The 15,932-nt window shown below is 41.6% G+C and overlaps 1 protein-coding gene across 1 annotated transcript in view; it reads left to right on the top strand.

Annotated features, from left to right (window-relative positions):
- The window catches only part of LIX1 (limb and CNS expressed 1), an 889,780-nt gene that overhangs the window by 39,211 nt on the left and 834,637 nt on the right, over positions 1–15,932 (top strand). The window lies entirely within an intron of this gene.

Genomic DNA, 15,932 nt, shown 5'->3' with positions numbered 1-15,932 from the left:
AGGGGGAGTAAGCGCCAAAAATTAGCGCTGGGTCCCCCTGTCGCCACACATGGTTCAATCAAACAATACAAATGTACCAAAGGCAACAGTCTGAATCTTACCTAAAAAATATGTGACCAAAATCAATCTGTTTAGGTCGGTAGGGGAGACTTGGTAGATTCTCAATGTGCCGGATTGAATTCTGATAACATACCTGTAACATATATTATATTTTTTAATTTCAGGGGTTGCTAACATATTTCAATGTGTAAGTGGTAGGTGATTAAGGAGAGACAGCCTACCTGTCTCAAAGACAGCGTACAGCGTACGTTCTAGCTTGATGCAAGTCACGGCACGATAACTCGATTTACTCGTGTTTATGTATTGAAGAAAAAATCTCTGCTGAAAATACCAAAACAGAGTATCAGATATGAAGGCACTATATATGTAGCCGTAACGCTAGATGTGTGGTTTATAACTCGTAACCTATAAGTACCTTAGTTTTATGAGTCCACTCTGTATCCTTCTCTTTGCACACTTCCAATGTCTGTTTACCTCCGCCGTCTCAATTGGAGAAACGCGGGTTACATGGGAATGCTTCTACCTTAAATGTCCTTCTATTATTTCTATGGCAACTCGAGCATGGGCGCCATCTTCGATTGGGCAAAGACGCTATTAACCATTTGAATCTAATTTCTTGCCTGGTCTATTAGTGCTCGTAATGATACCAAAATTAAGGGAGAATATTACAGTTTTGTAAGCCATTCAAAGTGCAACTTATATGTTGATATGGTAATTTAAAGTCAATTCAACAGAGAAATACATCCCAACACAGCATGTTGAAACACGGGTAACTGGTTTCAAAAACCCCATCTCCAAACACGTAGTAGCATTTAAAATCTACAGTGTATACCACTTCCTAGATGTAGGTACATTATTTAAAAAGGCACAATAATGTAATTTACATATATAATTGCATTACAAAAAGAGAGTCTCAATCCCTTTACCCCTAATTTCAACAAGATTACATTGTCACATCAATTCCCACTTAAAATCTCACAAAAAACAGTTCAGATCCCAATCAATATTCATTCCACGGGGATACATAGTATCAAGCTTCTCGATCCAAAAGATCTCTCTCTGTTGTAATAGTTTCATCAGATTACCCCCCCTTCTTGGGAGTTTAACTGATTCCAAAATCACAAATTTCATCTGTGCAATGGTGTGTCTTTCTGCCATAAAATGTTCTGCTACAGGTGATTTGGTAGAACAATTCCTTATATTTGACTTATGCTCTCCCCATCTCACTTTGGCTTTCCTACTGGTGAGTCCAACATAACATATGCCACAAGGGCATTTTATTCCGTATATTACATTTTTTGTATCACAAGTAGATGTGTGCAGCAATGAGATTTTTTTACCATTATGAGGATGGCAGATAGAGCTTCCTTTCAATACATTGTTGCAACAATTACAATTGTTACATGTTAATGTACCCCTGTATGTTTTTTCCACTTTAGTTTTTTGTGAGAAATCAGATTTAATTAAGTGGTCTTTCAGCGATTTACTCTTGCTGTAAGCAAAAAGTGAAGGAGTGGGGAATAATTTTTCAAGTGTTGGATCTAATGACAGCACATTCCAGTTATTCTTGATGATGTTTTTTATTTTACCACTTTGTTGGGAGTAAGTAGTGACATACACTAACTCGTCTTCTTTTGATTTTATTTTGGGCTTAAGGGCCACTATTCTTGGAATATCTCTCACCGTCGAGTAATGTTCAGAAAGGACTGGCTCACTGTACCCTCTTTTAATGAATTTGTTTTTTAACTCCATCGATTTTCTCTCAAAGTCTTCTTCATCAGAGATAATACGCCTATAGCGTAAGAATTGGCTCAAGGGTATACTGGTAATGGTTTTCCTGGGATGGAAACTTGTGGCTAAAAGTAAACTATTCCTATCTGTTTCCTTAGTATAGACTGTTGTAGCCAATTTGTCAATTTTCCAATACACCTTCACATCCAAAAAATCAATGTAAGTCTTACTGGTCTTATGAGTAAACTTAATTCTTGGCGCCAATCCGTTCATGTATTCAAAAAATTCCTGGATTTCGTCTTCATTCCCATGCCACACACCAAGGAGGACTGGAGGCAATGGAATGGATGTTATTAAAAAGTGGAGAACAGGTGAAGAGTGATCCTCTATTTATTCTTAAATTACTAAGCACAGTACTTGAGAATAATTTTTTCTCCTTTGAAAAGAGGTACTTCATTCAAATTTCTGGAACTTCAATGGGTGCAGCAATGGCACCTAGCTATGCCAATATATATATGGCTTATTTGGAAGAAACAGGAGTTATCAACAATCCAAGATGGAACAATAAGTTGAAATTCTTTACCAGGTTTATTGATGACCTCTTTGGGGTTTGGCATGGGACTGAAGATGAAATCCAGGAATTTTTTGAATACATGAACGGATTGGCGCCAAGAATTAAGTTTACTCATAAGACCAGTAAGACTTACATTGATTTTTTGGATGTGAAGGTGTATTGGAAAATTGACAAATTGGCTACAACAGTCTATACTAAGGAAACAGATAGGAATAATTTACTTTTAGCTACAAGTTTCCATCCCAGGAAAACCATTACCAGTATACCCTTGAGCCAATTCTTACGCTATAGGCGTATTATCTCTGATGAAGAAGACTTTGAGAGAAAATCGATGGAGTTAAAAAGATCAAATTCATTAAAAGTGGGTACAGTGAGCCAGTCCTTTCTGAACATTACCCGACGGTGAGAGATATTCCAAGAATAGTGGCCCTTAAGCCCAAAATAAAATCAAAAGAAGACGAGTTAGTGTATGTCACTACTTACTCCCAACAAAGTGGTAAAATAAAAAACATCATCAAGAATAACTGGAATGTGCTGTCATTAGATCCAACACTTGAAAAATTATTCCCCACTCCTCCACTTTTTGCTTACAGCAAGAGTAAATCGCTGAAAGACCACTTAATTAAATCTGATTTCTCACAAAAAACTAAAGTGGAAAAAACATACAGGGGTACATTAACATGTAACAATTGTAATTGTTGCAACAATGTATTGAAAGGAAGCTCTATCTGCCATCCTCATAATGGTAAAAAAATCTCATTGCTGCACACATCTACTTGTGATACAAAAAATGTAATATACGGAATAAAATGCCCTTGTGGCATATATTATGTTGGACTCACCAGTAGGAAAGCCAAAGTGAGATGGGGAGAGCATAAGTCAAATATAAGGAATTGTTCTACCAAATCACCTGTAGCACAACATTTTATGGCAGAAAGACACACCATTGCACAGATGAAATTTGTGATTTTGGAATCAGTTAAACTCCCAAGAAGGGGGGGTAATCTGATGAAACTATTACAACAGAGAGAGATCTTTTGGATCGAGAAACTTAATACTATGTATCCCCGTGGAATGAATATTGATTGGGATCTGAACTGTTTTTTGTGAGATTTTAAGTGGGAATTGATGTGACAATGCAATCTTGTTGAAATTAGGGGTAAAGGGGTTGAGACTCTCTTTTTGTAATGCTATTATATATGTAAATTACATTATTGTGCCTTTTGAAATAATGTACCTACATCTAGGAAGTGGTATACACTGTAGATTTTAAATGCTACTACGTGTTTGGAGATGGGGTTTTTGAAACCAGTTACCCGTGTTTCAACATGCTGTGTTGGGATGTATTTCTCTGTTGAATTGACTTTAAATTACCATATCAACATATAAGTTGCACTTTGAATGGCTTACAAAACTGTAATATTCTCCCTTAATTTTGGTATCATTACGAGCACTAATAGACCAGGCAAGAAATTAGATTCAAATGGTTAATAGCGTCTTTGCCCAATCGAAGATGGCGCCCATGCTCGAGTTGCCATAGAAATAATAGAAGGACATTTAAGGTAGAAGCATTCCCATGTAACCCGCGTTTCTCCAATTGAGATGGCGGAGGTAAACAGACATTGGAAGTGTGCAGAGAGAAGGATACAGAGTGGACTCATAAGACTATAAGGTACTTATAGGTTACGAGTTATAAACCACACATCTAGCGTTACGGCTACATATATAGTGCCTTCAAATCTGATACTCTGTTTTGGTATTTTCAGCAGAGATTTTTTCTTCAATACATAAACACGAGTAAATCGAGTTATCGTGCCGTGACTTGCATCAAGCTAGAACGTACGCTGTACGCTGTCTTTGAGACAGGTATGCTGTCTCTCCTTAATCACCTACCACTTACACATTGAAATATGTTAGCAACCCCTGAAATTAAAAAATATAATATATGTTACAGGTATGTTATCAGAATTCAATCCGGCACATTGAGAATCTACCAAGTCTCCCCTACCGACCTAAAGAGATTGATTTTGGTCACATATTTTTTAGGTAAGATTCAGACTGTTGCCTTTGGTACATTTGTATTGTTTGATTGAACCATGTGTGGCGACAGGGGGACCCAGCGCTAATTTTTGACGCTTGCTCCCCCTGAGCCACGCTTTATTTCGCTTCTGAATAACACGGATATACATATGTTTTTCAGTGACTTTACAGTCTACCAGAATGTAAATACTTGGACTTTACTCCAGGTCCACCAACAAGGTTAGTGCCACGTTATACCGTTAAGTAATTCAGTATTGATATTCACGTACTTCAAAATTACAACTCCCACTGAAATATTTTTATAATTACTTGCAGGAGGGATTTAAAGAACCTTCACCCAATATATATAACCTGAAGAAGGGCGTTTATCGCCCGAAACGCGCAGTTAAGAAGAGAGGACACTTGTTACACAAACATCACACAACTTAAGTCAACTCGGATATTGGGACTTGATTTCTTGAATTTTGTTATGTAATTGTTATTGTGTTTATGAAGATATTGTTGAATTGCAATGCACATTTGTCATGTGAAGGACTGATTTGTTTCTTTCACTGTTGACAGAATTTGTTGGAATAATAGAACTTGTGTATGCTGAAAAATACTCATATATGTTCTTTATATAAATGTTGGTATTGAAAGTGTATTCTATACAATTGTGAATTATTTGAATTACTTTGGTTAAAATATACTCATTTATGTTTCCTTACATTTAACTAAATCATTGCAACAGTGGTTGCTTATTGCTGTGCCTCAGTTCATTCACCGTGCTTTTGCAGTGAATCTTCCCAGTTCAAGTATAGGTTTTGGACAGACAGACATTTGATTTGAACTTCCTGACACAGACTATACTTAGTTTTCTTAAGATAGGGAAATCCCACCTTTGCATAGGGAAAGTTATCCCTTACTCCATCCTGCCTTTTAAGTTAATAAAATGTTTGAGAGCCAATTTTGAATCTGTTGTATGTGTCTACTTCATGATGCTTTCACAACACCTTGTTGTATGAACTATCATTAAATCCAGCAAACATAAAACAAATGTTACACAGATGTGAGCAACCAAAGGGTGTCTCACCCGCTAGTCCTCAGGGACTTGTCATCCAGGTGGCCAGGACACCGCCATCACTTTTGGATCCAGTTTCTGGGGGTGGATCTATGCAGGAGGATCACCTGGGTGAGGGGTCTTCGGGGATTGGGAGTGAGGCAGCCGATGGTGAGACACAGTATTCTCCCCTATTTTGTTAATCCACCCCATCCTATTTTTTAGGATTCACCGAGGTCCCAACTTGCCTCCTCCATCCCCCTTTTTACACAAATACTGGACCAAAGAAGAGGGTGACTGAGAGTAACAACAATCACTTTCACACATCATACTGGACATGTCCCGCTTATCGAGTCAGGCAAAGTCAGGCACTTGACTCTAAGTGCATACACCTGATACCAATTGGCGCTCATCACATGAATAATAGGCAGAACCCAAAGACCACCCTGAACAAAATGGAACACGAGTACGAGCAGAACTTCTGGGATGAAGGCAAATCTACTAGAGCAGAACGACAGACAAAGGAGCGAGAGCAGCAGGTCGAAAAACCCAAGAGTTCCCTACCGGAGGTCGTTGCCTCTGACAGGTTGTGGAAAACACAGGTAGCAGGCCAGATCCCACAAGTGAAGACTGCATTGTGTTTCAAGGACACCAGTGACCCTCCCGGGTGAACGGCAGATTGGGGAGGTGAGGCCAAACCTGTGGTACTAACCTTGAATCTTGAATTGGATATCGCAAAACCAAGAAAGACACAAACAGCCGGTCAGTTGGCAAGCTGCCTGAGAGACCGGTGTGTGTTACTGTTTGAAGTAGCAACATTATATCACAAGTGAAGCCTGCACGTGTGTGGATGAGGTGCAAGGAAAGGCAAACCTGTAAATGAGCTTTGAAGTAAAAGACAGCAACAAAATCAGCGATACTAAGTAACGGAGTGGTCTGGCGAAAAGAAGTAGCCTACTCAAAAGTCTCTGTGAAAGGTAAATTGTTTGAAGCGATAAAGTGAATGAACAGAAAAAGTGAAATGAAGAACTCCTACAGAAGAGGATAGTGAAAGTTAAACTGTAAACTTTGAGTTAAAGTGGTCCTGCGTTGGTTTGTAAAGAAGCCACGCACATTCAAAAGACTTTGACAGCCGAAAGTGTTCCGAGCCCAACCGAGGGAGACCAAAGTATAATAAGCATGCAGAAGGGAGCTCCCTTGAAAGTTTGTGAGAGGTCTGAGCCCAACATAGAGGGATCTACGTGAACTGTATGGTGAAAGGATTGAGCCCGACAGAGGGGGACCTTTGTGAACTTTTTGGTTTAAATATTATTTTGGAAGTCAAGAAAAGTGACTTTAATGGGACAGGCCAGGCGGGCCTCGATCCATGTTCTTTGAATGGTTTATTGTGTTGTAAACCGAGCCAGAGTGTGCCATCCTGCCTACAGGGACTGCCTTACTCCGCAAGGTCTAATGTGGAGAGGAGAGCTGGTTCAACCACATTTATTCATTCGAACACTGATTTTTCCTTTTGCATCTATTTCTCATTTTTACACTTTTTGTACAAGAGATAGGGCAGGCATTGGGTTTTGTTATTATAGGCCATTTTGATTTGACGGACTCCACTAGTACTGCATTATTTATTATTTGATGGTTGAGAATACTCCCATCTTGGTTACGGGCAAAAGTAGGAGTTTCTCCAACCCCAACAATTTAAATAAAGGTTGTACAAATTGTACACATTGTGTCAGTGTCATACTTGTGATACCATGCCTCCCCTACACAGAGCAGATTGGATCACTACAATGAATGAAATGCATGGTATGAGCTCATTACAACACATAAACGCTAAGCATTAAAAAATGGACAGAACCGCTCCATATCTGACACGTTTTCCTTGTGCAACTGCTCGTATGACACTAGAGTTTGTTCAAATGTCTTACCCACTAGAGAGGTCTTGGCAAAAACAGACACTGTAGCGGGAAACCTTGCTCGTTGTCGACATTGCTGAGATACTAATGAACCAGAGACCAGGAAGCACATGTTTCTATTTTGCCCGACATTGTTGTTTTATTGTATGTTGTATTTTAGACAATTTGTATATAATAGTAATTATGTGGACAAAGAGATCTTGTGGAAAGGAATTTTTGGGTTTGTCATCTGACGCCATCGGCTTAGCAATATGGGGATTTATCCACAATTTAAAAGAATATACGTCCTGAATGTAAATTGGTACAGGTTTAGAAATGTGTTTTATGGGGGAATTGATTATTTTACTGCTAATCCGTTTTATTTTCATTTTTTTTAATTGACTTGCCCTCTTTCTTTCGCTTTTACTGTTCTTAAGAATTATTAATTTATCCGATGTAATTTTCTCTTATTTGCATTTTTTGTATTCCGTCTTTATTAAATTGAGTAAAGGATGTACATTTACAGCCGGATGCAAATAAAAGATATGTTTTAAAAATCTGAACATTTATAAATTAATAAAAAATTATAATACATACTTATGCAGCATGTCCCTATGCGCGTCTATGATGAGGGATTCCAGACATCTATATTTCATTGATGTGCCATGTTGCTATGATGAGATATGGAGACCATGATTGTGCATTCAAAGGTATGAGCAGGGAGCCCCCTTTTACACATAATTGAAAATATGACTAACCTCTGAAGATTGCAGTTGTGTATTCTCTGGGCGTATGCCATTGAGCAAGCCAATAAAAGGATCTGACCAATCAAAAAGTGTGAAACCCTAATCACAAAGTGTGGGACTATCACCCATTATCAAAGAGAAAACACATAGGGAATAGGGAGAAGAGATACAAACTGAAAAGCTCATTTTGGAATAAAGGGCTGCCAAAGGAATCAGTGCTGTCTCCATGATTAAAATAAATATTAAAAAGTGAGTATAAGAATTTCTCAAATTGAAGTATAAAGCCTCTTTAGAAATAACTTTCTATTATGTCCCAGCAGTGGGTGCGCTTGAGGGTGCTACTAATGGTAGCAGGGCTCATTCCTCATAAGATATATTCATGTTATAAAGGGAGGTGCACCTTACCTTCTCACTGTATTCAGTACCAAGTGAGATGTTATTTCAATGAAAACCAATGCTATGTTTCTGTGCTATGTGTCCAATCGATAGCACTTCTGTGCAGATAGACTGTAGTTCATTGTAAAGTAAATCCAATTAAATTGTGCCTAATGTTTTTAAACAGGTGTAGACAACCAGTTAGACAGTGGCTCGAATGCTACAAGGAGGGTGACGAACTGTATGATCACCTGCACTGCGTCTGTTATTATTCGTGTTGGTTATGAGAAAACCTCCCATAGCATTTGTCTTGGTGAAGGACCTACACCTTGAGGGCCTAGATAAAACAATGACAAATAACCAGATACTGGAAACAATTATGCACGTGGAAAGGTACTGTGAACAAGAAGTGTGATTTAATGTATCATCAAACTACAGTAATCAAAAAATTGAAACATCAATGCAGGTGGATCCTGCATATGTAAATTTAAAGCATTTACAAAGGACAGCCGACACGTGTTTCCACCATAATGCAGGCATTTTTCAAGGCTTTAACAACAATACATCAATTAACAATTTATAGCAAAATATCGATCACCCAAAAAGTGAGTCCCAAAAAGGAAAAAAATGACATTTGAGTACCCATAATGTACCCATGATATTGAAAATGTATATAATAAGATGCAATTGTACACAATCTGCGAATGACAAAAAGGAAAAACATATTTAGAGTTTACGATTGATATGTGCAAAATTGGTAAGCGTCAGTAACAAGGGGGGGGGGAGAGAAAACAAGAAAAACAAGCAATTCAATCCTAATTACAATACATTTCTGTTACGTATTGGGTATGCTAAGTGACCACCTTAAGAAACTACCCGGGTTGGTACTCCTGTGCTCCATGAATCAAATTCAAATTAAAAGTGCATAGGAATTGGAAACAGTCCCAGGTGTGTGTTTGACTAAACATATGTGGGACCTGAGAGCTGAAGTGAAAAAGGCCAAGTCCATGCTGCATGGAAGAAGTTGAACCAATAGCCTGAGGCTGGAAGCAGTGGACAGGCGACATTTGCTTATATAATTCTACTTTTCATAGAATGATGTTTGTGTTTCACTAAACAGCCCTCTCAACATATTGGGCCCAATACTGGCTTTTTTCAGTGATACTCTCACAACCAACCGATTCCCCGCCAGTGTATAGAATCCAAGCCCAAATGACTTGACATTTGAGAATGATCGTTGTTTAAGAGCATACTATTACATATGTGTTTTGTGGAAGGAACTACTGGGGTGATCAAGGTTCCTCTTCACAGGTCTCCTTCAAAAGGAATTTACCCGGGCACATGACGTCTTTTGTCGGCCACACCAGACAAAGCCCACAACAAGGCAGGCTTGTCTGAGATCAATTTATGATACTCTAATTAGGATACACATCTATTTGTTAACTCCAACGAAGCTGGCCTCTGATCACTTCCGCTATCAGGCTTTGTTCCCTCCCTGTTGCTACACTGAAGGGTGATTAGGGGTATCCGAAGGGTGGGCTCCTTCTCCTAGTAACTGTTGGGATGTGACAGGTAATGAAATGACTGGACCCTTCCATTCTTTGATTGGGTAATTCTCAATAACATTAATTACATGTTTGTATAAATAATAGTGAAAGCAGCGGCCCAACACAAAATGATGAGTATACCACCTCCCAAAATGTAATGAAGGGCCTATGATATTCTCACTATTCAGAGACATAGTTCCTCATTATGAGTTTGGCAGATTTGTGAATATCGGTTTTTGGTAATTACCACTACTGCATGGGGTATTTCTGGAAATACTCATAATTATGACAGCTGCCCTGGTCGCCATAACAAGTGCAGGTTTCCGGAATGCAGCATGGAGTTTGCCTCATGCAATTTTTCAAAATCAATTTGCACCGTCAAGAAAAGGATTCATTCAGTAGCAGTCCATAGTGCTGCTGCATAAAGAAATGTAAATACACAAAAGGGGTCAATCCTGCATGGGAAAGTGGGTGAGCAGGTGCGCAGTGGAGGTCTGATACCCATCTCCTGACCCTCTTTTGAAGGTCCCCATGTAAGACGTTTACTGTCAGTGAGGCGCATGCGCACCCCTTCGCCACAGGAGAATAACTTTAAACACGTCTAGAGATTTTTTAAAGCACACAAGAGGTGGAGTTGACATTGGAGCTGTTTTATGAGTTATTGAAACTCATAATAATCCACTATTTCCAGTATGTGGCATTCTTCGAAATACCAAATGTGCTAAATACCCCACACCTCAATATTTTTAGGGGTGGTGGAAACAGGCAGTTTTTGGAAACACCACCTGTTTCACTGTTAATCCCAAACGTATAATGAGGACAACATAGACATTTCTTTGGCCCATCTGGGGTGCTCTCAAACAGTGTCCCCCCTCCCTCGCATTGCGAGGAATGTAGTGACACCTTTCATACCGCTGCAGAAAACTGCTGTTCCAGAAAAGGTGCAGGTAACCGCTGTCACTGGCACATTTTTCCTGACCGGCATGGCCGTAGTGAGGCCCAATGTCTCTCGCACCGTGTGCCAGTGACTCAAGGCAAGGACCCATCATACCAGTAGTGACAATGGGCCTCATCATGAGTTGGGCGGTATCCCAGCACTAATTGCGCCGGATCTGAGTTGCAGAGGTTTGGGGGTGCAGTAAATCCCCATTCCCATTGGGTCCCAATGGAGTTGGGGGCGCTACTACTGCTGGCGGTAATAGCTCTGAAAATGGCCTTGAAGCTGGCTCTGCCCAACTCGTGATGACCCCCAATGTCTCTCCCTCGCGGTGTGCCAGCGACTCCGCGCAGTCTATGCATGGACCCAATTAAAAAAAAAAAGAGTAGTGCCTGAACCCAAATTTGGTGCGGTAGGAATTCTCTCTGCACAAAGGGGAGAGAGCTTTCTTATTGCGCTTCAGGTCTTGCGCTGTTTGACTTAAGCTCTGACTGTGCATTCGAAATATGTTATTGTTTTGTTTGTGCAGTTTTATTGGTTTTAATGTGACTGTTTACAGTACAGATGACTTGATATTCGAAAGGTATTTTAAACGTAACGGGCCCTCTTTTAGCTTATGGTAAACTCCCCTCAAACATTGCACGTACTCTGAGCACTCTTCTAGCTCTTATCGCAAGACTTTATTTACAAGAACCGAATTTCCAAAAACTGCAACGTCAAACGTCACACTTCTCTGGCACTTTCTTAACACAAGATTATCTTTAGAAGGACCGGGTGACAGCAGAAAATAGACCCACCGCTGCTCTCCTTAAGTAAGTGCTGAGCAGTTGTGTCTGGTGACATTTTAAAGTGGTGAGGCACTAATGTTTTTCGCAAATTGGCACGTGTGAGCCTGGCCTGACAGGGGATGCATGGGAGCGTGTAGGGGCTCCCACCTCCTTTTCTGAAATAATAGGTCGAACTTGTGCTTTTACAGCACACATTTCAGAAAATTGGCTAAAAAGTCACAAAGTAGAATGCAATGTGCAGGGTGAAATCATTTATCCTTGCCGTAATTCATTGTCTACCTTCCCCTGTCCCTACCCTGTTTTCCCTGTGGGCGCTTTGAAACCATATTTTACTAACTGTATAAGCGCCTAATAAGTGACCAATAAAATAAATAAATAAATAAAATATGCCAGGATCGGCCAATGCTTCTCAATGGCACCCACAACACCCCAGGCTTGTGTGTTACTGTGTCCCACATCCAGACCAGCAGATGTTCCTCAATCCAGATCCACTCTGTATCCCCCCTCCTCCCCGACTACCCTGTATTTCAGTTCTAGAAGCCGCACACAGATATGCCATTGCAGCCACACATAGAATTATAGATGGGTGGCTATCACCTACAGGGATATATCCCACTATGGGGGTCCATAGGGCCTCTGATAGTCGACGAGAGCGACGCTAGAACTGTCTGTCACTCGGAACCCAGAGCGGAAATGCACCCCATAATGAAAGACTGCCCATCTATAATTGTATGTTGTGTATGGCCTCCCCGCCCCCTTTTTCCAATCTCTGTGCTATCGCTCATGGGCCAGCAGTGCACAAAAGTAGGGTAGAGTGGTGGCATGAGGGACTATTTACAAGATAAAAAATATGATAAAAAACATAGGGCCTCATTATGGGTTTGGCGGTCCAGGAAAAAATGACCATAAAGTAACAACAATTGAATTGCTAGCACTTTACCACCAATTTCTTCCACCGCCAAATTCTGAGTTTGGGAATAAAATGGAAGAAATGGCACCAAAACCTGCTGAAAGATTTTACTCCGCTCTGTTGCTAAAAAATGGAGAATTTACCACCGGGTGGAATCCTAAGTCACCTGGGGTCCTAAGAATCCCAGGAGTGGGGCTCCACACAGCCATTTTGCTGCACGTGATGGAGTGGATTTTCTTGAGTACAGATTGAGGAACAGTGAAAAGGGTTCAGTGGTTTCTCCACAGGCAACGAATCCTAACTTGTAATGAACCCTAAATTCCCTTTTCCTTCACCCACACTCAAGGCACCTAAAAGGGGGATACGCCTGGCAGAGAAAATACTGCATCGCCCTGCTGTGACGACCTAGCAAGTGATTATGACTTTAATAATCGTCTGCTATGACGACACTGCGAGAAGATACAGAATGTGGAAATGGAAATAGTTGCTGGCCATGCATGACCTTCAGAATTGCTGGCATTGTTACTTTAGTTCTAGTGCTGGTGCTGTTCGTTTAAAAGCATCCTCCATAGTTCATGAATTCATTTTGTATTATGCACTTAGCACTGGTGACCAGTCTTTAAGCGCGGGCCTGGATTAGTTTGTCTTCCGTCCAAGATAAACTCGTTGCCCTGGACCTATCCTCCATCCGTTCTGCCAATGTCTCCTTACAAGACATTGCAGCCCTCATTCCTGATGTACAATGCCCCTAACCATTCCAATACACCGATGTAGGCCAATGTGTTGACTTGGCTCCTGTCACCCGCCTCCAGCACATGCAAGTCGGTAGAATACTGAACCCTCTGCGTAGGGGTTTTGCCGTATTGCCACTTAACATTGCAGACAAAACTAAAGTGGCCTGCAGAACAGACTATCTTGGAACTTCCAGTTGCTTCGAACTGGGCGGGGGCTGTAAAAGCATGCAAAGCATACTTGGCAATAGGGAAAACGGTGGATGCTCGATTTGCTTGTGGCACCACAAAAACAGGCCAAAGAATTCTTGAACCTTCTTGTGTGGTATGGGAGATCCACCCAACCAAATTCCGATCAAAGTGAATTACCAGCTACGCTGGAAGAATGTAGACTGAAATGTATGGGCGGCAGGCAAGTAAAACGAAAAGATGGAGGGTGATAATTAATGATATGATATGATATGATATGATATGGTATTTGTAATGCGCCTATACACAGGTGTTTCAATTACTTGTTACTGTAGACCTTAAGATTCCATTGAGAAGCCAGTGGACTAGCGGTAATACAAGTGTCGGCGTGTCCTTGACTGAGCAAGAACCTGCCTTGGCAACCAATTGGCAGGGTCAGCGGAAGCTCAGGCTGTGATATTCTTGGTGATACGATGTGGGAGTCTGGTGTTTAATGCCAACCCGGATCCATCTGAATATGTGTAGATATGAGGCTGTCCAACCTCGCAATGAAGCGCGAGAGACATATCAAATCTACCCTGGATGATGTTGTGAGAGAGTTGCAAGGGGCGAGAGTATTTGCCAAACTAGACCTGCAGTCTGGGTACCATCAGCTGGAGCTACACCCGGATTCGTGCTACATCACGACCTTTAAGACCCACCATGGTTTGTACCCGTACTTCGGAGTCTCCTCTGCGGCCATAGTTTTTTCAAAACATCATCGGGGGTGGGGGGGCTGGAAGAGCTTTGGCTGGCCTTGAAGGGGTAATAAACCTGAGCGCTGACATCCTGGTCTATGCCATGTCAGAGACTGAACATATGGTTCACCTTGAGAAAGCGCTGGAGAGAATCCAGAACCTAGGACTTACTCTGCACCTTGAAAAGTAAAAATTCCTAAAGGATAGTATGGAGTTCTTTGTTTTGTCTCTCAAGCTAACGAAAGTCAGAGACATCCAGGAGGGGAAACCACCAGAAAACATGTCGGAGGTGAGAGGCTTTATAGGTATGGTGACATACTGCAGTAGGTTTGGCAATATCAATCTGACAACCTTCTTGGAACCCCTCCGGATGCTGACTAGGAAAGACACGGCCTGGGTGTGGTCTGACAATGAACAAAGAGCCTTTGATACCATTAAAAAGGCACTCGGAGGCGAGGAATCAATGGCTTTCTTTGACTCGGGGAAAGAATCAGAAATTATCATTGACGCGAGTCTGGCCAGAATAGGAGCAGTACTCTCCCAGCCAGATGCCCAAGGACAGATGAAGCGAATTGCATATGTCAGCAAGGCACTCACCAGCACAGAACAACAATACTCACAGATAGAGAGGTAGGCGCTGGCGGTATTAAGGCGATACCGGAAATTTCACATATACATACTAGGAAAGCCTGTCACTGTGATAACTGATCACAAACTGCTACTCTCTATCATGGTGAGGTCATCATCAAAACCACCCCCAGGATTGAACAGTGAATGCTGGCCATGATTGAGTATGGAGTTGTACTGACCTACAGACCGGGTGCCATAATCCTGCAGACTACTTATCGCGACACCCCAGGTATGGCGGGGGACAAGAGGAAACAACATCTGTGGACGTTGAGGAGCAGGTTCGTCTGGTGGTGGAAGCCACAAAGCCCGTGGCTCTCTGCCTTAAGGTAGTGGCAGAGGCCTTGAAAGAGGATGAGTGTTTTTGAGTAATCCAGGAGGCCATGGTCAGTGGTGAGTGGAAGACTACTATCCACTACTACTTGCAGAAACCGAGAGATGCAACATGATCTAGAACAACTGTGGCGAGTCTGACATGAGCTGTCAGCGACAGGTGACGGATTACTACTACGGGGCTGCCAGATAATAATAACGCATGCATTGGTAGAAAGGGTGCTAGAGTTGGCACACTGTGGCCACCAGCGAACAGCAAAAACCGAAGCAAGACTGTGACCAAAGGTCTGGTTGCCGGGCTTGGAAGCAAAAGTAGATATGGCCACGTGGGCAAGTGTGTCTGGTGCCAAGCAACTGCCCCAGTCAAAAGAGAGCCAAGAATTGAATCCATCCTCAGGAGTGACAAACCATGGGACGTTGTCTACGTTGACTTCGGGTCAACAGGAAGAGGGATGTATTTCCTTGTAATGATAGACCAGTGGACCAGGTACCCAGAGGTCGAGCTGGTGGAGTCCACCTCATGTGAGCAGATCATACAGGTAATGGAGAAGGTATTTGCCACACATGGCTTCCCCAGAATCATCTGCTCGGACAATGGACTGCAATTTCATTGGGGAAACTTTGCAGAGTTCATGGCAGACTGTGGCATTACACACAGGAGAGTGACACCAGGATGGCC

Source organism: Ambystoma mexicanum, chromosome 6p, assembly GCF_040938575.1.
Source record: "Ambystoma mexicanum isolate Mex_15411 chromosome 6p, UKY_AmexF1_1, whole genome shotgun sequence".
In the NCBI taxonomy this organism is placed as follows: domain Eukaryota; kingdom Metazoa; phylum Chordata; class Amphibia; order Caudata; family Ambystomatidae; genus Ambystoma; species Ambystoma mexicanum.
The sequence above is the reverse complement of the archived record's forward strand: the minus strand, read 5'-3'. Positions and strand labels throughout refer to the sequence as shown.